The sequence below is a fragment of the Pogoniulus pusillus genome, chromosome 3, assembly GCF_015220805.1.
Source record: "Pogoniulus pusillus isolate bPogPus1 chromosome 3, bPogPus1.pri, whole genome shotgun sequence".
In the NCBI taxonomy this organism is placed as follows: Eukaryota; Metazoa; Chordata; class Aves; order Piciformes; family Lybiidae; genus Pogoniulus; species Pogoniulus pusillus.
In genome coordinates, this window is record NC_087266.1 from 32,042,859 (window position 1) to 32,061,484 (window position 18,626).

Sequence of the window (18,626 nt, forward strand, 5' to 3'; positions counted from 1 at the left end):
CTTCTCCTGGTAAACTCGAGGCACAGAGAGTTTCCAGGTAGTCAAAGCTTGTACATCAAAGCCAAGTTGGTCTGAATCACTGAGGCAAGGCAGGGCATGTTGTCAGAGCAGAGGCCACTGCTTGCAACTTAGCTCTATTTATATTATTTGCCCCAGAGTAATGGCTCCTCTGACCACAGAGATTCACCAATCAGAATGGCACTTTGCCAAACTGAGCATATTAGGTAAAACTGAGGCTTGCTTACCCTTATTTGGGCAAGAGACTCACAAGTGCATAAACACCTGTGGGTACCTGTTTATCACTTTAGGATGGGACATAATGACCCAAGCCTTTGTTTTCCTCCTGCTCTTGCCTCCCCCATCAGCAGAAGGGTGGGGCAGGCCAGGACATGTTTTAGGCCTATTGGCCTTCCATGACATGGACTTATGAAGTTAATAATTGGTGTTATTAATTTGTGTCCTTGCTCCTTAGAAAGGCTTTCCGTCAGTCTTAAATTGACCTGTCCACTTTATCATTTAAAACACATTGTACTTAAAAGCTTGTCTTCAAATTTCTCCTAAACAATCATCAAGGAGTGCAACACTGTTAGAGCCATTCCACTTCATTTAGAATGAAATAAAACATGTATTAAAGTAGAAGAAAGACTAATGAACTTAACTGAGTGACTGGGCTATCACCTAGCTGTGGAAGACCAGATTCAAAAGATCTTCATAATTTATTAATGCAGTCATAGCTTAGTGTACAACAATATAAATTGAAGCACTGAGATAAAAATTATCTTCTTAGAGGTTTAATTATGTCACAGGAGCTCTATGCTAACAGATCTGAGGAAAAACAAATGCTCCCAGGATTGGAAAAAGAGACCTCAGTTGAATGAGGTTGACCTGTAACTTCATCTTTTCCTAAACTTTTACTAGAACAAATGTATTTGAACAGAAATGTAGTGGAAAAGTAAGAAAACTGAGATTTTAAGATAAGAATTGAGAGATAGATTAAATGATATTTGTGTAGTAGAACCAAAAGTAATCAATAACACCAAGACTTGAGTCAGCAATTTATTTGCCCATGCAGTTAAATTTAATAATGCAATTGATATTGTGTCAGCTATGGAAAGAAACATGGTATTTTAATTATCCAACTTTATTCTGAATTTTATATTTTGTGGAATACTTCATCCACTTTTAGGAAGTACTTCCCTAATCTGCATATGCAGTTCCATAACTCCTTCCCTTACTTTTCCCTTTCCTGCCCTCCATATTAACATTTCTATGCCAGCAAACATGATCAGCAAAAGAGGAAAAAAACTCTTTAAAGCAAATACTGCAGTTTCTTTTTGGTCTGTGAAACAGCACTGCAGCCAGTTCTCAGATCATTCCCAGCTTACCAGCTGGCTGACTGGCACAGAGCAATTGGGATGGGCTCAGCTGTTGCAGAGCTTGCCAGTAAATTTGTTGCTGTATTAGTGGAGCTGTTGGCTAGGACTTAAAAGGTGGAGGACAATAAAAGGGCAAAAATGAGGCAGAGAACAATGAGTATCAGCCAGGTGGTTTTAAGTGTGTTAGCCAGGAATAACAGTTCATGAGCACTGATTGATATTAGTTACTATATTTCTGTTGCTCCTATAAAGTACAGTGGATATGTATCAGGCACAGGCCTTGATGTACAATGCAAATGCCTAATGTTGCAAAGTATGAATAGATATTTTTTGTAGTAAAAATCATTAAAGAACCTTAAGAAGAAAGTTCTATGAGGATCTGAGTGGACATAATTTTTGTCCTATGTAAGCTTTTTACCGTTTCCATTGTATTTTCTCCTACTCAAACAACATGAAGTCCTGTGTCCAGTTCTGGGCTCCTCAATTCAAGAGAGGTGTTGACATACTGGAACATGTCCAGAGAAGGGCAACAAAGCTGGTGAGAGGCCTGGAACACAAACCCTAAGAGGAAAGGCTGAGGAAACTGGGGGTGTGCAGCCTGGAGAAGAAGAGGCTCAGGGCAGACCTCATTGCTGTCTACAACTACCTGAAGGGAGGCTGTAGCCAGCTGGGGTTGGTCTCTTCTACCAGGCAAGCGGCACCAAATCAAGGGGACACAGTCTCAAGTTGTGTTGGGGGAGGTCTAGGCTGGATGTTAGGAGGAAGTTCTTGCTACAGAGAATGATTGGCATTGAAATGGACTGCCCAGGGAGGTGGTGGAGTTGCTGACCATGGAAGTGTTCAAGAAAAGACTGGCTGAGGCACTTAGTGCCATGGTCTAGTTGATCGGAGAACCCAAGTAGAAAATATTAACAGCCATGATTGAAATAGAGTGTGATGGTTTGGGTGTTCCCTGGTCCCCCCACACTTTAGAAATCATCCAGACTAGACTCATCCGGCTCTGGAAATATGAATGGAGCTATTTATTTACAGCTAGCACAATATACAAGCAGATGTTTACAATATATACAGTTATAGACAGAAATATACAAGGTAAAAGGTAATACAGAAACACAACTCCCCTCCCAGAAACCTGAGTCCCCAGGAGGGGCTCTCAACCACCCCTGCACCTTCCCCCTGCCCCTCTCAACATTACCCCAGTCCCAAGGAAGAATGGAGGTTCGGCCAAGAGGTTAAGAAGCAAAGGTGGGTTAGGCCAAATGGAAGGGTGTGTTAGAGAGATGCAGCTCAGCCAGCAGCCCAAGCAAGAGTGAGATAAAATGCTGAGAGTGTTATCTAATGTTTTTGTTTCTTGTTCCCATACTCCTTAGCAAGACTGTGAGGGAAGCAGACATCACCATTGTTTTCCTTTCACAGCCTGTAATCTAATCCTTCTCACCAAAACATTCTAGCTACCTTCAAACTAGCACACAGAGACCTTACAGTAGCTTTACAGTACTTAAAGAAAGTGAACAGAAACTATAGAAAGGGACTTTCCAAGGGCATTCAGTGATAGGACAAGGAGTAATGGCTGTAAACAGAAGATAGAGAAATTGTGGATGCCCCCTCCCCTGGAAGTGCTCAATACAGGACTGGATGAGGCTTTGAGGAATCTGGTCTAGTGGAAGATGTCCCTGTCCAAGACTCAGGGATTAGAACTAGATCTTTAAGGTCCCTTCCAACCTAAACCATCCTATGACTGTATTCAGGAGTGCCCATCTGAACAGAGAGACAGTCTACATACAAGCCTGGGGGAAAAAAAAAAAGACTGAGGTGGGGGAATTACAATTGTATTAATTTTCTACCCTTGCAGAATATAAAAGAAAAGGATGCATGCTTTCACATCAGTGAGAGCCTGTGAAAAAGTCTTCCTTGAGCCAAAACAGAGGGCAAATGAAAAGGAGACTCAGGATCAGTCTAGATGAGAGAGAGAATGCTGCAATGCAGGAGAGAATTTGTGAATGTTGTAAAAAGCCTCTCTTGTGAAACACAGAAAATCACTCTGGAAGTATCCAAAGTACTGCAAAGCTACATTCAGACTACTCTTAGGTGAAAATTGCTTCACTGAGTTGTTTGCATCAGAATACATACAGATTTGGCTGTAATTACACTGTAGCCAAGCTTGCAGTGTTTTAAACAATCACTTTAATACAAAGCTATATGATTTCAATGAAGTTCTAGTATCTGTTGAGAGGTACTGCAAATAAAGCCGTATTTCTTTCCCAATGTACAAATATTTTCTTCACAGAGGTGTGATAGCACAAGACTTCTACATTCCCTGGACTCAGGGCTGTAAGAAACATACATTTCATTGCAGCATCCCTCTCCTACTTTGCCCTGGTGAGACCTCACCTGGATATTTCATTTTGTTTTGGGGTCCCCAGTTCAGGAGGGGTGGGGATCTACTTAAAAGAGTCCAATGGAGGGCTAGAAAGATGATTAAGGGGCTTGACTACCTGCCCCATGAGGAGAGGCTGAGGGACCTGGAGCTTTTTGGTCTGGTGAAAAGAAGACTTAGAGAGGATCTAATAAATGTTTATAAATATCTGAAGGCTGGGTGTCAAGAGGGAGGGAATAAACTCTTCTCATTTGCACCCTGCAATAGGACAAGGGATAACGAGTAAAAACTACAGCACAGGAAGTTCCACCTCAACATGAGGAAAAACTTATTTACTGTAAGGGTCATGGAGCACTGGATCAGGCTGCCCAGAGAGGTTGTGGAGTCTCATTCTTTAGAGACTTTCAAGACCTTTCTGGATGTGTTACTGTGCAACCTGTGCCAGATTTTCTGTTCCTGCCCTGGCAGCAGCATTGGACTTGATGATCTCCAGAGGTCCCTTCCAATCCCTTGCACCCTTTGATTCTGTGATCTGAACAGCATAGGTGACAGATGCTGTCAGCCATTAACCAAGGGTGCAGGAAGTATCACATCTTATTTTTCAAAACCTGTTCTAGTAATCTAGCCCTGATCACTGTAAAGGTTTTCAATTATTAATGGCTAGAATACCCAGAAGAATGTTCCATTTATTGCTTCTTTTCCCCTGTGCTGTGGTTGTTGTTGTGGTTTTTTGGGTTTGGTTGGTTGGTTGGTTTTGTTTGTTTGTTTTTTAATGATTATAGAATCTCTCCACTTAAACCAACATCACATTTTACATTCATAAAACAGAGATATTCTGGAACTTTCCCAGTCTAACATGATTTCAATATTTCTCAGGAAAGAAATATTTTTAAATGCATATATTATTAATGTGATAGCAGAGTAGTTAGTTCCCTTCCTCTGAAGCAGTATGTGTAAAAGAGGACTTCCACGGAGAAAGGTCTGTTTGCAATTTAGAGCCATTTTAGCACAATCTTTGTGCACTGCTCTGGCATTCAGAAAAATGGTATTATATTCCCAGGGCTGGCATCTCATCAGTGGTTCATCTTTGAATACAAATTTGTACAAAGTATACCATCACTATGCAGTAGTTACATATTAATATGTATGCACTTGGTTTTGCTACCAATGTTTATGTATTGAATCATGTTAATCCAAACTGCACAATTCCAGTCAACTACATTACAGAGTTAAGCAACACTCGAGACTAAACCAGAGGAGTTTTTACAATATTTGGGATATTTTCTTGTTAGCAATGCAATAACCTCACCTCTTAAACAGGGGAGATGTTGGTACATAAATTTGTAAAGGGCTATGAGTTCTATGTAGAGATCACTAGTAATGATTACTATAAATCCAGCCCTAATATGTATAGCATTAGGCAAGTATCTTCCTCTATTCACTGTGACTTAGAATCATAGAATCAACCAGGCTGGGAGACACCTCCAAGCTCATGCAGTCCAACCTATCACCCAGCTCTATCCAGTCAACTAGACCGTGGAACTAAGTGCTTCATCCAGGCTTTTCTTGAACACCTCCACGGATGGCGATTCCACCACCTCCCTGGGTAGCCCATTCCAATGGCAAATCACTCTCTCCATGAAGAACTTCCATACTAGAGAGCTATTTTTTATTTCTTTACCTCAAAATAGACAGAGAAAGCCTTAAAATACTATACTAACATTGCATCTATTGTAAACTCAATATTTAGTATACTGTGACGGATAAAATGAGAAAGTCAGTGGCATGCATTGGCTTAAAATTTATCTTGATACTGTACTACACTAGTGTATAGGCTTTGAAGTATATAGCCCTAATATTTTATGTTGTGTTAATGTCTAGTCTTATTTTTAAACTACAGATTCTCTCTAGCAATTCAAATAAAACTCAGTGTGTATCTTACTTGATACAGTTGGAATATTTCTTAAATTATTTAATTTTAGTTAATTTCTGCATGACAGATAGAAACCACTCGAGGATTATATAATTAATGATTAAGTATTTTATTAACCTGCTTAACAACTAAGTCCTGAATTAAGAAACAGAACCACTTTAAAAAAAAAACCCTCTTGGTTTTGAGTCAGTGCAATGACAAATCTCTCCGTTTACAGATCTGTTCATAGTCCACTGTGGTGTGCTGACGATTATGTCTGAGCCTAGCCGGTGTGTTTCTCTTGTGTGTCAAATGAAACCATCTATTTCAGTTCTTTCCTTGAGACCAGGATAGCATCTGGGATATCATGATGAGACGCCTGACCAAAGTGCACCTTGCAGGGATAGTTTTACTGTTCCTTTTACCTTTTATCCAGCTTTTACTTCCACTTTTGTTTTTTGCTTTTGCCTTTTGCTTTTACTTGGAAACCTGAGTGCTTAGCTCATTCAGATTCCTATTACTCTCACCACTGTGAGCATTGTACAACTAACCACACGGGAGACTCGTTGACAATTTGGCACAGCCAATGGAAAAGTGGCATCATCTCAATGGCAAACTGAAAATAAGGTGGAAGATCAGGCTCTTCTGAAAAATATTCCTTTAGAAACATTGTTTGAAGTGAGATCCAATTTCATTATTTTGTATCACTAACAAGTTATGCAAATCCCACTACTTACTCATAAAATCCATTTCTCTGCAGAAGTTCAATGTTTTTTATGTGAAAAAGAACATAAAAGTTATGGATCCTTTTCCAGAGCCACACATGTTCAATTACATGGATTTCAGGCCCGTTTAACTTACTCAGACAATCTGTGTTTGTACTTGGTAACAGAATAGAATCATAGAATCATAGAATCTCTCAGGGTTGGAAGGGACCACAAGGATCATCCAGTTCCAACCTCCCTGCCATGGGCAGGGACACCCTACCCTAGATCAGTCTGGACACAGCCTCGTCCAGCCTGCCCTTAAACACCTCCAGCAATGGGGCCTCAACCACCTCCCTGGGCAATGCATTCCAGGCTCTCACCACTCTCATGCTCAACAACTTCCTCCCCACCTCCAGCTTTGCTCCATTCCCCCTAGTCCTCTCACTCCCTGATATCCTGAAAAGTCCTTCTCCAGCTTTTTTTGTAGGCCCCCTTCAGATCCTGGAAGGCCACAAGAAGGTCACTTGGGAGCCTCCTCTTCTCCAGACTCAACAGCCCCAACTCTTTCAGTCTGTCCTCATAGCAGAGCTGCTCCAGCCCTCTGATCATCCTTGTGGCCCTTCTCTGGACACACTCCAGCACGTCCACATCCTTCTAGTAGTAGGGGCTCCAGAGCTGGATGCAGTACTCCAAGTGGGGTCTCACCAGAACAGAGCAGAGGAGGAGAATCACCTCCCTTAACCTACTGGCCACACTTCTCCTGATGCAGCCCAGGCTCTGGTTGGCCCTCCAGGCTGCAAGTGCACACTGCTGGCTCATGTTGAGCTTCTCATCCAGCAGTATGCCCCAGTCCCTCTCCTCAGGGATGCTCTCCAGACACTCACTGCCCAGCCTAGATTTGTGCTTGGAATTGCCTTGACCCAGATGCGGGACTTTGCACTTGGTCTTGTTGACCTTCATAAGGTTGTTTTGTGTCCACCTCTCCAGCCTGTCCAGCTCCCTCTGGATGGATCCCTGCCCTTCAGTGTGTCTGCTGCACCACATAGCTTGGTGTCATCAGCAAACTTGCTGAGGGTGCACTCAATACTGGAATGCACCCAAGTAACTCAAGTTACTGGAGTGATAGTTATTTGTTGTAGAGTCTCTTTCTCTGGACACTTTCAAAGTGTCTTGTGCAAACTGCCCTAGGTGATCCTGCCTTGACAAGGGGGTTGGACTCAATGATCTCTGGAGTTCCCTTTCAATGTGAATCTGTGGTTCTGTGATTCTGTGGTTCTGTGTCCTAGGAATGAGTGGAGGACCAGTTAATTAGTTAACATCAGTGGATAACTGGCAAATATTATGAGATTTGTTTGCATTTCCCACTGCTTTTTACTGAATGGATCATGGTCCACAGATACCTAATGATGTGATCAGATGTAGAGTACAAACAGTATGGTGGGATACCTGAGCGTGCTTGCACTTCCTTAGTACTCTTCGGTGTATTTGGGTGGGAAAAAACAGTAACACAAAACATGAATACAGGTGGATATACTGAATCACCACTCAGTTATGCAATTATTAAATACACAAAGATAAAAGCCATTGTACTATAACTTGTTCTGCACCCACTCCAATGATTTTGAATGATCCTGGAGGTCTCTTCTAAGGTGGCATTCTGTGACACAAAGCAGGACAACATCTGACTCAATGTTGCCCAGTAGCATTTTCAACCTTGTTAAAAACTTCCTTATTATTCTCCTGGTAGCAGGTCAAAATAGATAATCTCAGCACACCCAAAAATAACACAGGTTTCATCTAGTGTGTGTTACATGCCTTTGCATTTACAAACACAGAGGGGGGATTTTTTTCAGACCAACAACTGATTGGCCTCATTTGCTTGCACTGTCCTTTGTGGGAAAGAAATTAGAGTCTGGTGGGACAAATCCAATTGCGGCAGCGAGAGCCCCCTCAAACCAATGGTTCAGAACACAAAACAATACCTGGCAGGTCTATATGACCCAGCATGGCTTGCAGTGTCCCCTTCCCCATTTCAAACATTCTTCATTGACTCAGAATTTCGTGTATTTGGTTGCAAAGGAAAATCAATAATATTGTGTTTTTCTCGTTTTTTTTGAAGTGGACCCTCATTCTAACACACCTAGTCACAGTCACAGTCACGTTATTGCAACTGTAACCAGCCTTTTTTGTTACTCCCTGACAGTAAAGTCACGTCTCCTTAGTATGCAGACATGTAAAATATGGCTTTACAAGTCAATGGTGGTATCATAAATACTCTATTATGTGATATTAATGAAAGGGACTGTCAAGGCACCCATCATACTAGCATAGCAGAGGGCCCATAAAAAGCTAATAAGTCAAATAATCTTAACAACCCATCTAGAATGAGCAACATAGAAAAATGTGGGGGTTGTCAGATATATTGCCCTAAGTTCTTAGTCTTGGAGCTTGCTGACACATATGATGAAAATAGCGAGCATAATGACCACATGAATTGTTACCAACCTCTCTTTGCATACTACAAGTCCCTGCATGCACAGTAGAAACTGTAGGCCTTATAAAGGCACATCTGTTAGCTGAGTAATGCCACCTACCATATGCTCCAGGAAAAGATATATAGAGGGGAAAGTCAGCAGTGGCGGTTGCTAAAGCAGACCGGAGAGACTGTAAGTCCCTAGAAACACACTGCAGAAACACCAACCTCCAGCAGCTCAAGGACTGCTTACATATATTCCCAAGCATAAGCCATAGTTTCTAAACATAGAAACATTTATGGTCTCTTATAAAAACCCCAGAATTTTCTGGGGTCATTTCACAGAATCACAGAATCAGTCAAGATTGAACGGGAACACAAGGATCATACAGTTCCAACCTCCCCCTGCCATGGGCAGGGACACCCTACCCTAGAGCAGCCTGGACACAGCCTCGTCCAGCCTGGCCTTAAACACCTCCAACAATGAGGCCTCAAGCACCTCCCTGGGCAACCCAGTCCAGGCTCTCACCACTCTCATGCTCAACAACTTCCTCCTCACCTCCACTCTCAATCTCCCCACCTCCAGCTTTGCTCCATTCCCCCTGGTCCTCTCACTCCCTGATATCCTGAAAAGTCCTTCCTTAGCTGTTTTTGTAGGCCCCCTTCAGATCCTGGAAGGTCACAAGAAGGTCACCTGGTAGCCTACTCTGCTGCAGATTGCACAGCCCCAACTCTTTCAGTCTGTCCTTATAACAGAGCTGCTCCAGCCCTTTGAGCATCCTCGTGGCCCCTTCCTGGACGTGCTCCAGCATCTCCATATCTCTCTTGTAATAGGGGCTGCAGAACTGGACGCAGTGCTTCAGGTGGGGTCTCACCAAACAGTGGACATTTGCCATACACAAGCTATGCACAGAGAACCAGTCCCTCATACTGCACAAGTTCTTATTCTGTGAGAAGTAGGTTTCTCTAGATGACCAAAAACTCTTTGAAAGTATGTAAATTCAGAAAAGTTGAACATGACTGTTAATATGCATAATTTTACAGTACAGCTGTGACAGCTGGATGTGATGCACAAGATAATTGCATTGCATAGAGATGAAACTACCTTGATATTGTGATGTAATCTTTTAGACAATGGGAAAGACCTCTTGATCAATTTATTTTCAAAATTTAGAACACTTTATTTAAAAACAGAAATCCCTATCTATCCAGAATCTAATTATGTGAATTTTCCTATTACTTGTAGACAGAGCTTTCTTAGCTGTAATAGTAATATGTTTCTTCTGTCTTAGACTTGGACTAAGGTGTTCTGCTATGTAAGAAAAAGACCTCTCTCTTTTTTTCTTAGTCCTTAGGTGAGTGTTATGCCCTTTATAACAGAAGAATGTATTCTGACTTTCCTTAGAGTTACTCACTGGACTCAAAAAGAAAAAGGACAGAAATACTTACTGACACATTAAAACATTGCTAGCCTAAACAATGTACGTTTTCTAATACATCAAAATGCAGAGTAGAATAAGAATTCATATTTAAGATGTGGGAATAGACTTCTTCCTCTTTCATGATAAAGATAATACTTGGAAAGTAAACCCACTGCTTTCTAGAAAGAGCATAAGCTAAAATACTGCTGTTGCTTTTGTAATACCCAGTTAAAAAAAACAAACTGTTTAAGAATCATATTGTGTTGGATCAAACGTTAAGATGGTTTTGTTATTACTAAAAATGACCCAACTGTCCCAAAATACAAGCCATTATGTTTCTAAGGTTTGAAAAAGAAGCTGTGAAACATTTATGCTTATTCACATTTTTTACTTCTGCTTTATACCTTTTATTGAATTTAAAATATTTCCTAATTTAAGACAGTGGAAACACCTATAGTTATACATTTTTAGTTGTAATGAAGAAAAAATACTAATACTTTTAAGATAGAATCATAGAATGGTCTGGTTTGGGAGTAGTCTCCAAAGGTCTTTCCATCCAGCCATCTCTGCAGTAAGCAGAGGCATCCTCAAGTAGATCAGGTTGCCCAGACCTTGTTGAGGACTAACACCCTATCTAGTATTTTGATTAAGATGATGTGGTGGTTTGGGTGTTACCTGCTCCCCCATTCTTTTGAAATCACCCAGACTAGGCTCAGCCAAGATGGAAATTAAATAATGAAGCTTTATAGTTACAGCTTAGCACAATACACAAGCAGGTATTTACAACAGATACAGCTATAGACAGAAATATACAGTTTAAAAAGTAGTACAGAAATGCAGTCTTCCCAGAAGGCAGAGTCCCCAGGACGGACTCCCAAACACCCTTCCACCTTCTTTACCCCCCCCCCCCACCTTATTCTAGACTTTGCCTTATGTTCAAGGTGAGTTTGTAAGATCTACCAGGGGGGTTAGGAAGCAGACAGCAGGTTAGAGAGGAAAGTGCAGGCAGCCAGAGCCAGAGAGAAACTCTGTTATCTAAGTTCGTGTTCTTGTTTTTATCCATCTCCGCAAGCCTATGATTGCAGCAGACCTCACTTTTGTTTTCTTTCCGTAGCCTATCATCTAATTCTTCTCACCAAAATATTCCAGCTAGCTTCAAACTAGCAGACACCAAATCTATTAGTTAATAAAAGAGTAAGATGTTGTTGCGGAGGGCAGTAATAATTCGTGGCCGAGTCGAGAATTTATCAAAAATAGATATTTTTTATTTTTACAAAACCCGCCCCCACAACTATATATACAAAGATTAATTTCGTTTGATAAACAGGTTCAGTTGCATGAGAATTCTACGAGGATACCATTAATAATCTGACTATATATATTTGGAAGTCAGTTTTTGGAAAAGGAGTCTGCTATTAATTAATAGCGGTTTCTTACTAAATTAAGCTAAGCCAAATAACTCACTCAGGCTGGCTCGTGCAGTCGGTCTTCCTCCTCCAGCGGCTACAGGAGTCGTTAAGGGTCGTTAAGGGTCGTTAGGCAGACAAAGGTGTGCCTAACACCAAAGCAAGTCCTTTATCTCTCTGCAGTCCAGGCACAGGAGAGTGAGCGAACTCGTCCAGGCACAGGCAAAATCCAAAAGCGGGAACCCCAAAGGCGGGAAGACCCCCAATATTTATACCCTTCGCTAGACAAAGGGCAGAGTTACCACACTTTAGGCGCGAAAGCGCACGGCCAATCCCAGCCTGGCTCCAGCGCGGGAACTCACGGGGCAGTCGCCGCCCCCTTCTCGGCTGCAGGGCAGGCGAGGGGGGGGGGAAACCAGGCGGCTTTTCCCCTTTCCCCCCGAAGTCCGGGCAGGAGAGGAAATTAGGGGTACAGGACTCCAGGACATCCCACCCCGGTGGTAATGAGCATCTTTGTCTAGAACTTGAGTGAGAAGTGATCCCCCTTCAATTTAGGAACCTATTAATATATATATATGGCTTAGCCTTTTCCAACATTAACAATAGGTAATATATTAATCGCCCCAACAATATTTAACAATACTTAACAAGGCTTAACAATAGCCCAAACAGTATTAAATAAAGCTACACAGTCAGTTTGAAGATTGCTCTGTTCCTGGTAGAGCAACCAAGTTCATGGCAGAGCCTTGGATGCTCTGAGTCCATGGCTGGAGGTCACAGTCCGTGGGTCCTGATGCCATCATCCACTGGCCACCCCGGTGATATGACTCCATCTCTCGTGTAGCTGGTTCTCCCTTTCCCAGGTGCTGGTCAGGTGGTCAGGAACTGGCCCTCTGCCTCGGCCTTAACCTGTAAGGAGACAAGACCTGCCTCGGCCTATAAAGGCCAGGCTTGACAATTAATAATTGGGGACGATCCACCGTGCACTAATCCGGTGGCCTTTTGTACTGGGGCAGGTGGTCAGTGACCACGTGGCTCACCTAGGCAGCAGGTCTTTATTCTGGGGGCTTCTGTAGCTCTCCCCGTGACTGCTGACCATTAAAAGCTGCCGAGCCACTATTACACTAATTCAGTGTTTTGCCTCCCGTGTGGGAGACGAGAAAGGGTTAACCTTTCTGTCTGGGGACGAGCTGCAGTTCCCAGCGGGGGGGCTGCCGCTTCTGGGCGAGCCGCTCTGGGAGCCACCGCTGGGCGTTCCGCTGTCGCTGGCCCTGAGCTTCTCGCGGCTGCCTCTGTATTTTGCAGCCGATTTCTGAAGGCACCGCACTAGATCCTTCAGCTGCCAGTCTGCCAGCTGCCTTAAAACAGTTTTTGGTACCCCTAAAGTCAGGGCTTGTCTATACCAACTGTTCTTTTCTCTGGGTCTCCAGTCACTCTGTGGGTCTCTGCTCCTTCCCCTCGGGGAGAAGCCTGAAGGACCGGTCCCCCTGCGGGGGCAGTCCTGCACTGGCCGGACCTGCCTGCGCAGAGTCCTGGGATTTTCTGGGGGAGAAGCACGAGACTGTCTCTCCCCAGCCCCTTTTCCTTCAGGAGACCCAAACCCAAACTGCAGCCCGTGGGCATTCAAGTCAGTTAACAGTTCAGCCCAAGTCATTACGTGCTCTTTAGCACCATCGTTCTCTGCATTTTCTCCAAGCACACGTTCAATTTTCTCAACGTTCTTCATTAGTTGGATTTGCAGAGTTGCTGGCAAACCCTTCATAATAGGGTGCAGTCTCTCCGGGTCCACAGGGGCATAAAACGGGCAATCGTAATGTCCCTTATCATAGATAGCCTGGACACAGGCAAGTCTGCGGAGAGCAGTGATGAGCTCAGAGGAGCTGGTGACCTTTAGTTCCGTCGGCTCCCCCCGGTAGGCTGGGCGGACACTGCTTGCCCAGTAGGCTATCCGAGCGGTGAGGCTGTGTGTCCCCTCGGGTTCACGTGTCAGGAACACATCGTCCCCCCAGTCTCCAGCAGCTTCCTGCGAGTCTAGAAGGACCCGGTCCCCACCGGCTCGGGACACTCGATACACATAGTCAGCGACTGAGTCCCCAGGATCTCTCGCATATTTGACTTGTAAGTCACTGAGCTGTGCATCTGTAAACTGTTTTTTGATCACGGTGGTCCCTGCACCGCCTTTTCTGCCCTTCACGGACTCAGTCCTGATCACAGGCAACACGTGCTTGTGCACCGCGGCGCCCTCCTCACCGGAGCTCTCTTCTCCGCTAGCTACGGGAGAGTCCGGTCGGGACCTGCGCTTTCTGCGTGGCTTTGAGGCTTTCTGCCGCGCAGAGGCATGTGCAGAGGAATTCTCTGCGTCTCTGGCAGAGTCTTTTGTGCCTGGTTTCGGGGAACTTCTCTCCCCCGAAGAGCCCCTCGGGGCATTCTCTGCCTTTCTCCCCGATTCCCGCGAATCACTCCATTCAAATTCAGACACGGAGACCGAAGAGGTGGTGTCTGCAGGCGTTACAAGCCTTTCTTTCATCCGGGCAGTCAGTGCCGCGGTCAGGCTCTTTGTCTGCGCCAGCATGCTTTCCCAGATACTTTGGCATTTAGCTTTTTCGGCTAATAAATCCTTTTCCAAGGCCTGAATTCTTTTTTCATAATTTTCAAATTCGGCCAGAGTCTGGGTCACGACTGACCCCAGAACAACAGAGAAATGCTCCGTTGGAGACTCTGTAATCACAGGGTCTGAGCGCTCAGCTAATTTCTCCAGGATTTTCTCCGGATTTTTACAATTTTTCTGAGCCCAAATTAAATCAAGACCTGTGATTAGGCATCCCTTTTCTTGTAGAAATTCTATGATTGAACTACCCAGCATACACTGCGCCATAATGTTGCGGAGGGCAGTAATAATTCGTGGCCGAGTCGAGAATTTATCAAAAATAGATATTTTTTATTTTTACAAAACCCGCCCCCACAACTATATATACAAAGATTAATTTCGTTTGATAAACAGGTTCAGTTGCATGAGAATTCTACGAGGATACCATTAATAATCTGACTATATATATTTGGAAGTCAGTTTTTGGAAAAGGAGTCTGCTATTAATTAATAGCGGTTTCTTACTAAATTAAGCTAAGCCAAATAACTCACTCAGGCTGGCTCGTGCAGTCGGTCTTCCTCCTCCAGCGGCTACAGGAGTCGTTAAGGGTCGTTAAGGGTCGTTAGGCAGACAAAGGTGTGCCTAACACCAAAGCAAGTCCTTTATCTCTCTGCAGTCCAGGCACAGGAGAGTGAGCGAACTCGTCCAGGCACAGGCAAAATCCAAAAGCGGGAACCCCAAAGGCGGGAAGACCCCCAATATTTATACCCTTCGCTAGACAAAGGGCAGAGTTACCACACTTTAGGCGCGAAAGCGCACGGCCAATCCCAGCCTGGCTCCAGCGCGGGAACTCACGGGGCAGTCGCTGCCCCCTTCTCGGCTGCAGGGCAGGCGAGGGGGGGGGGAAACCAGGCGGCTTTTCCCCTTTCCCCCCGAAGTCCGGGCAGGAGAGGAAATTAGGGGTACAGGACTCCAGGACAGATGTGAATCTATTTTAACTGTAGTTCACTTTATAGATTGAGAATGTCTATATTTTTGTTGAGAAAGATTGTGCTCATGTACATCTGGTGTGGCATGGAGCTCCAACTTGTGGCAATGACTGAGGGCTCACATAGCATCATAGTATGAAAGACAATTAAATTTGCCAGACACTGTTTGCTGTGGAAGGCAAATAGGCCTATGAGGTGTCCTGTCTTGCCCTACCCATCTGCTGATGGAGGAAGCAAAGGCGGGAGGAAAACAAAGACTTGGGCCATTATGTCCCCTCCCAGAGTGCCAAACAGGCACCCACAGGTGTTTAGGTTCTTGTTAGTGTCTTGCCTAAATAAGGGTAAGCAAGGCCTGATTTAACTTAGTATGGTCAGTTTTGCAAATGTCATTCTGATGGGTGAATCTCTGTGGCCAAAGGAGCCACTATGCTCGGGCAAATAATATAAATGGAGCTAAGTTGCAAGCAGCTGTGCTGCTTCTGCCTCACTGCTCTGCCTTCGTGTGTGCTGCTCTGCTCTATGTATTCTGCTCTTCACTGCTATTCTGCTCTGCTCTGCCTCACTGCTCTCAGCTTGGCCAGTGTGTTCTTCTCCGCCTTGTGCTTCAGACCAGCTTAGCCCTGATGTTTTGGGCTCAAACTGCTTGGAAATTTAAGTGCCTCAAGTTTTCCAGGAGAAGGCATTAAGTGCCTCACGACGTGGAGAAGGGTCACCAACATTGTGCTCTCTGCACATCTGCAAGAGATCCTGCCTGCCCCTCTGCAAACCTCCATGCAAAGAGAAGCCAGGATCAGGTCACAGATCACCTGCCTCTTTCCCAGCACCCTGCTACAACTTAGGAAGGTCTAGAAGCCTTTCAACAGCTACCAAGACACTGAACAGTTCCAACAGTGCCACAAAGAAGCCAAGGACTATCTCTGAATTTTACTCCACTGCTGTGAGTAGAACAGACTTTCCCTTGAGCTCTGGGCTGCCTGTTATTTATAAGTGGGGCAGAGCCATTATGTGGCTAAACTTTTCCAATTTTTGGATTCTCCTAAGTGAATGAATTACCCATAAGCATACGTGTGAAGATTTTCCTGATGGAATTAGAACCCAAATGCATCTAATTAGCACATAGTTTGTGGGTGGGGCTTTTTGGAAATAAAATAATTACATGTTTTATAATTCCTGCCTCATAATTGCCCCAACTAAATTACTGTTAATCCAAAGCACAGGTTGATTTTCACACTGTATTTATTATGGATCCACCCCTAATGCACATAGTCAATATGGCCAACCTCCTTAAAGACAAAAACTTCAGACTGTCCACTTGCAAAGCTTAAGTGTCACTGTATGTATTAATTAGTGAAGGACAAAATAGAATTATAGAATCAGCCAGGATTGGAAAGGGACCACAAGGATCATCCAGTTCCAACCTCCCTGCCATGGGCAGGGACACCCTACCCTAGAGCAGCATGGCCAGAGCCCCATTCAGCCTGGCCTTAAACACCTCCAGGGTTGGGGCCTCAACCACCTCCCTGGGCAACCCATTCCAGGCTCTCACCACTCTCATGATGAACAACTTCCTCCTCACGGCCAGGCTGAACCTACCCATCTCCAGCTTTGCTCCATTACCTCTAGCCCTCTCACTCCCCAAAAGCCTGGAAAGTCCCTCCTCAGTTTTTTTGTAGGCCCGGGCCACAAGAAGGTCACCTTGGAGCCTCCTCTTCTCCAGCCTGAACAACTCCAACTCTTTCAGTCTGTCCTCATAGCAGAGGTGCTCCAGACCTCTGATCATCCTCATGACGCTTCTCCAGACACACTTCAGCACGTCCACATCCTTCTTGTAATGGGTGCTCTGGAACTGGATGCAGTACTCCAGGTGGGGTCTCACCACAGTGGAGTAGAGGTGGAGAAATCACTTCCCTTGACCTGCTGGCCACACTTCTAATGCAACCCAGGCTCTGCTTGGCTTTCTGGTCTGCAAGTGCACACTGCTGGCTCACATTGAGCTTCTCACCCACCAACACCCCCAAGTCTCTCTCCTTAGGGCTGCTCTCCAGCCAGTCACTGGCCTGCTTGTATTCATGTTTGGGATTGCCTCAACCCAGATGCAGGACACTGCACTTGGTCCTCTTGGACCTCATGTGGTTGGCTTGTGCCCACCTCTCCAACCTGTCCAGCTCCCTCTGGATGCATCCCTGCCCTCCAGAGTGTTTGCTGCACCACACAGCTTGGTATCATCAGCAAACTTGCTGAGGGTGCACTCAATGCCTCTGTCCATGACAACCACAAAGATGTTGAACAAGACTGGTCCCAGGACTGCACCCTGAGGGACTCCACTTGTCACTGGTCTCCACTTGGCCATGGAGCCATTGGCAGCCACTCTGGGTGTGGCCATCAAGCCAGTTATTTATCCTTCTTGTGGTCCACCCATCAAACCCACGTGTCACCAGCTTGGACACCAGGATGTGATGTGGGACGATGTCAAAGGCCTTGCTCAGGCTCAGCAACCTGAGTTCAATAACAACGACACATAATAGCTGAAGCAAAAGGCTAGAAGGTCCAAAATCCATTTATTGCTATATCCACAGTCTTTTATATCCCGTTCTACAAGTTAGAGAATACAGTGATTGGATAAAATATTGTTCCCAACATTCTTATTGGATAATAGTGAGGTAATAGTGAGATGTTAGCTATTTCAACAGGGGCTTCTTCCAGTTATTTGTTCTAAGTTATGGCACTTCCTGCAAATGTTACACAAAGTTGGACTGGATGATCTTGGAGGTCTCTTTCAACCTGGTTGATTCTATGATTCTATAAGGCGAGAATACCATTTTACTATATTTCGATCCTCAGTCTTACTGCATCAAGGATACACACGGATGCGCTCCAAAGATACATCATTCATCACATTTAGCTGATTCCCTTTTTTGATGCCCACAATTAAGGATAATTTATTTTTTCTTATATTTACTGTATCTATCTTTACATGTCAGGGTCTCTTAAAGGATGTTAGTATCTGAAGCAAATCAAAACAATATAGGTAATACCAAATTTAGGGTTTCAAGGTCAGTTATGCTCCTTCTGTGATGAAGACTTCTTCACCTGGACTCTTTATTCTTTATCTGGACTCTTTACTTTCCTTTCTTAGCTATTCAAATGCTTTTATAAAACACCAGGGCCTGTTCAAGCTTGAACTGGTGGAGTTTCTGCGTTTTTGAACACTGCTGAGCACTGCCTGGAGATTTTAGTTGAATAATCTACTATAATCTCCGAGTCTCATCTTTACTTCCTGCAGAGTCTATTACTAAATATGTTCACTTCAGTTTTCCCACCCTGTGTATGATGTTTTACATTTATCTACATTGATTTTCATCCTTCTGACATTAATTT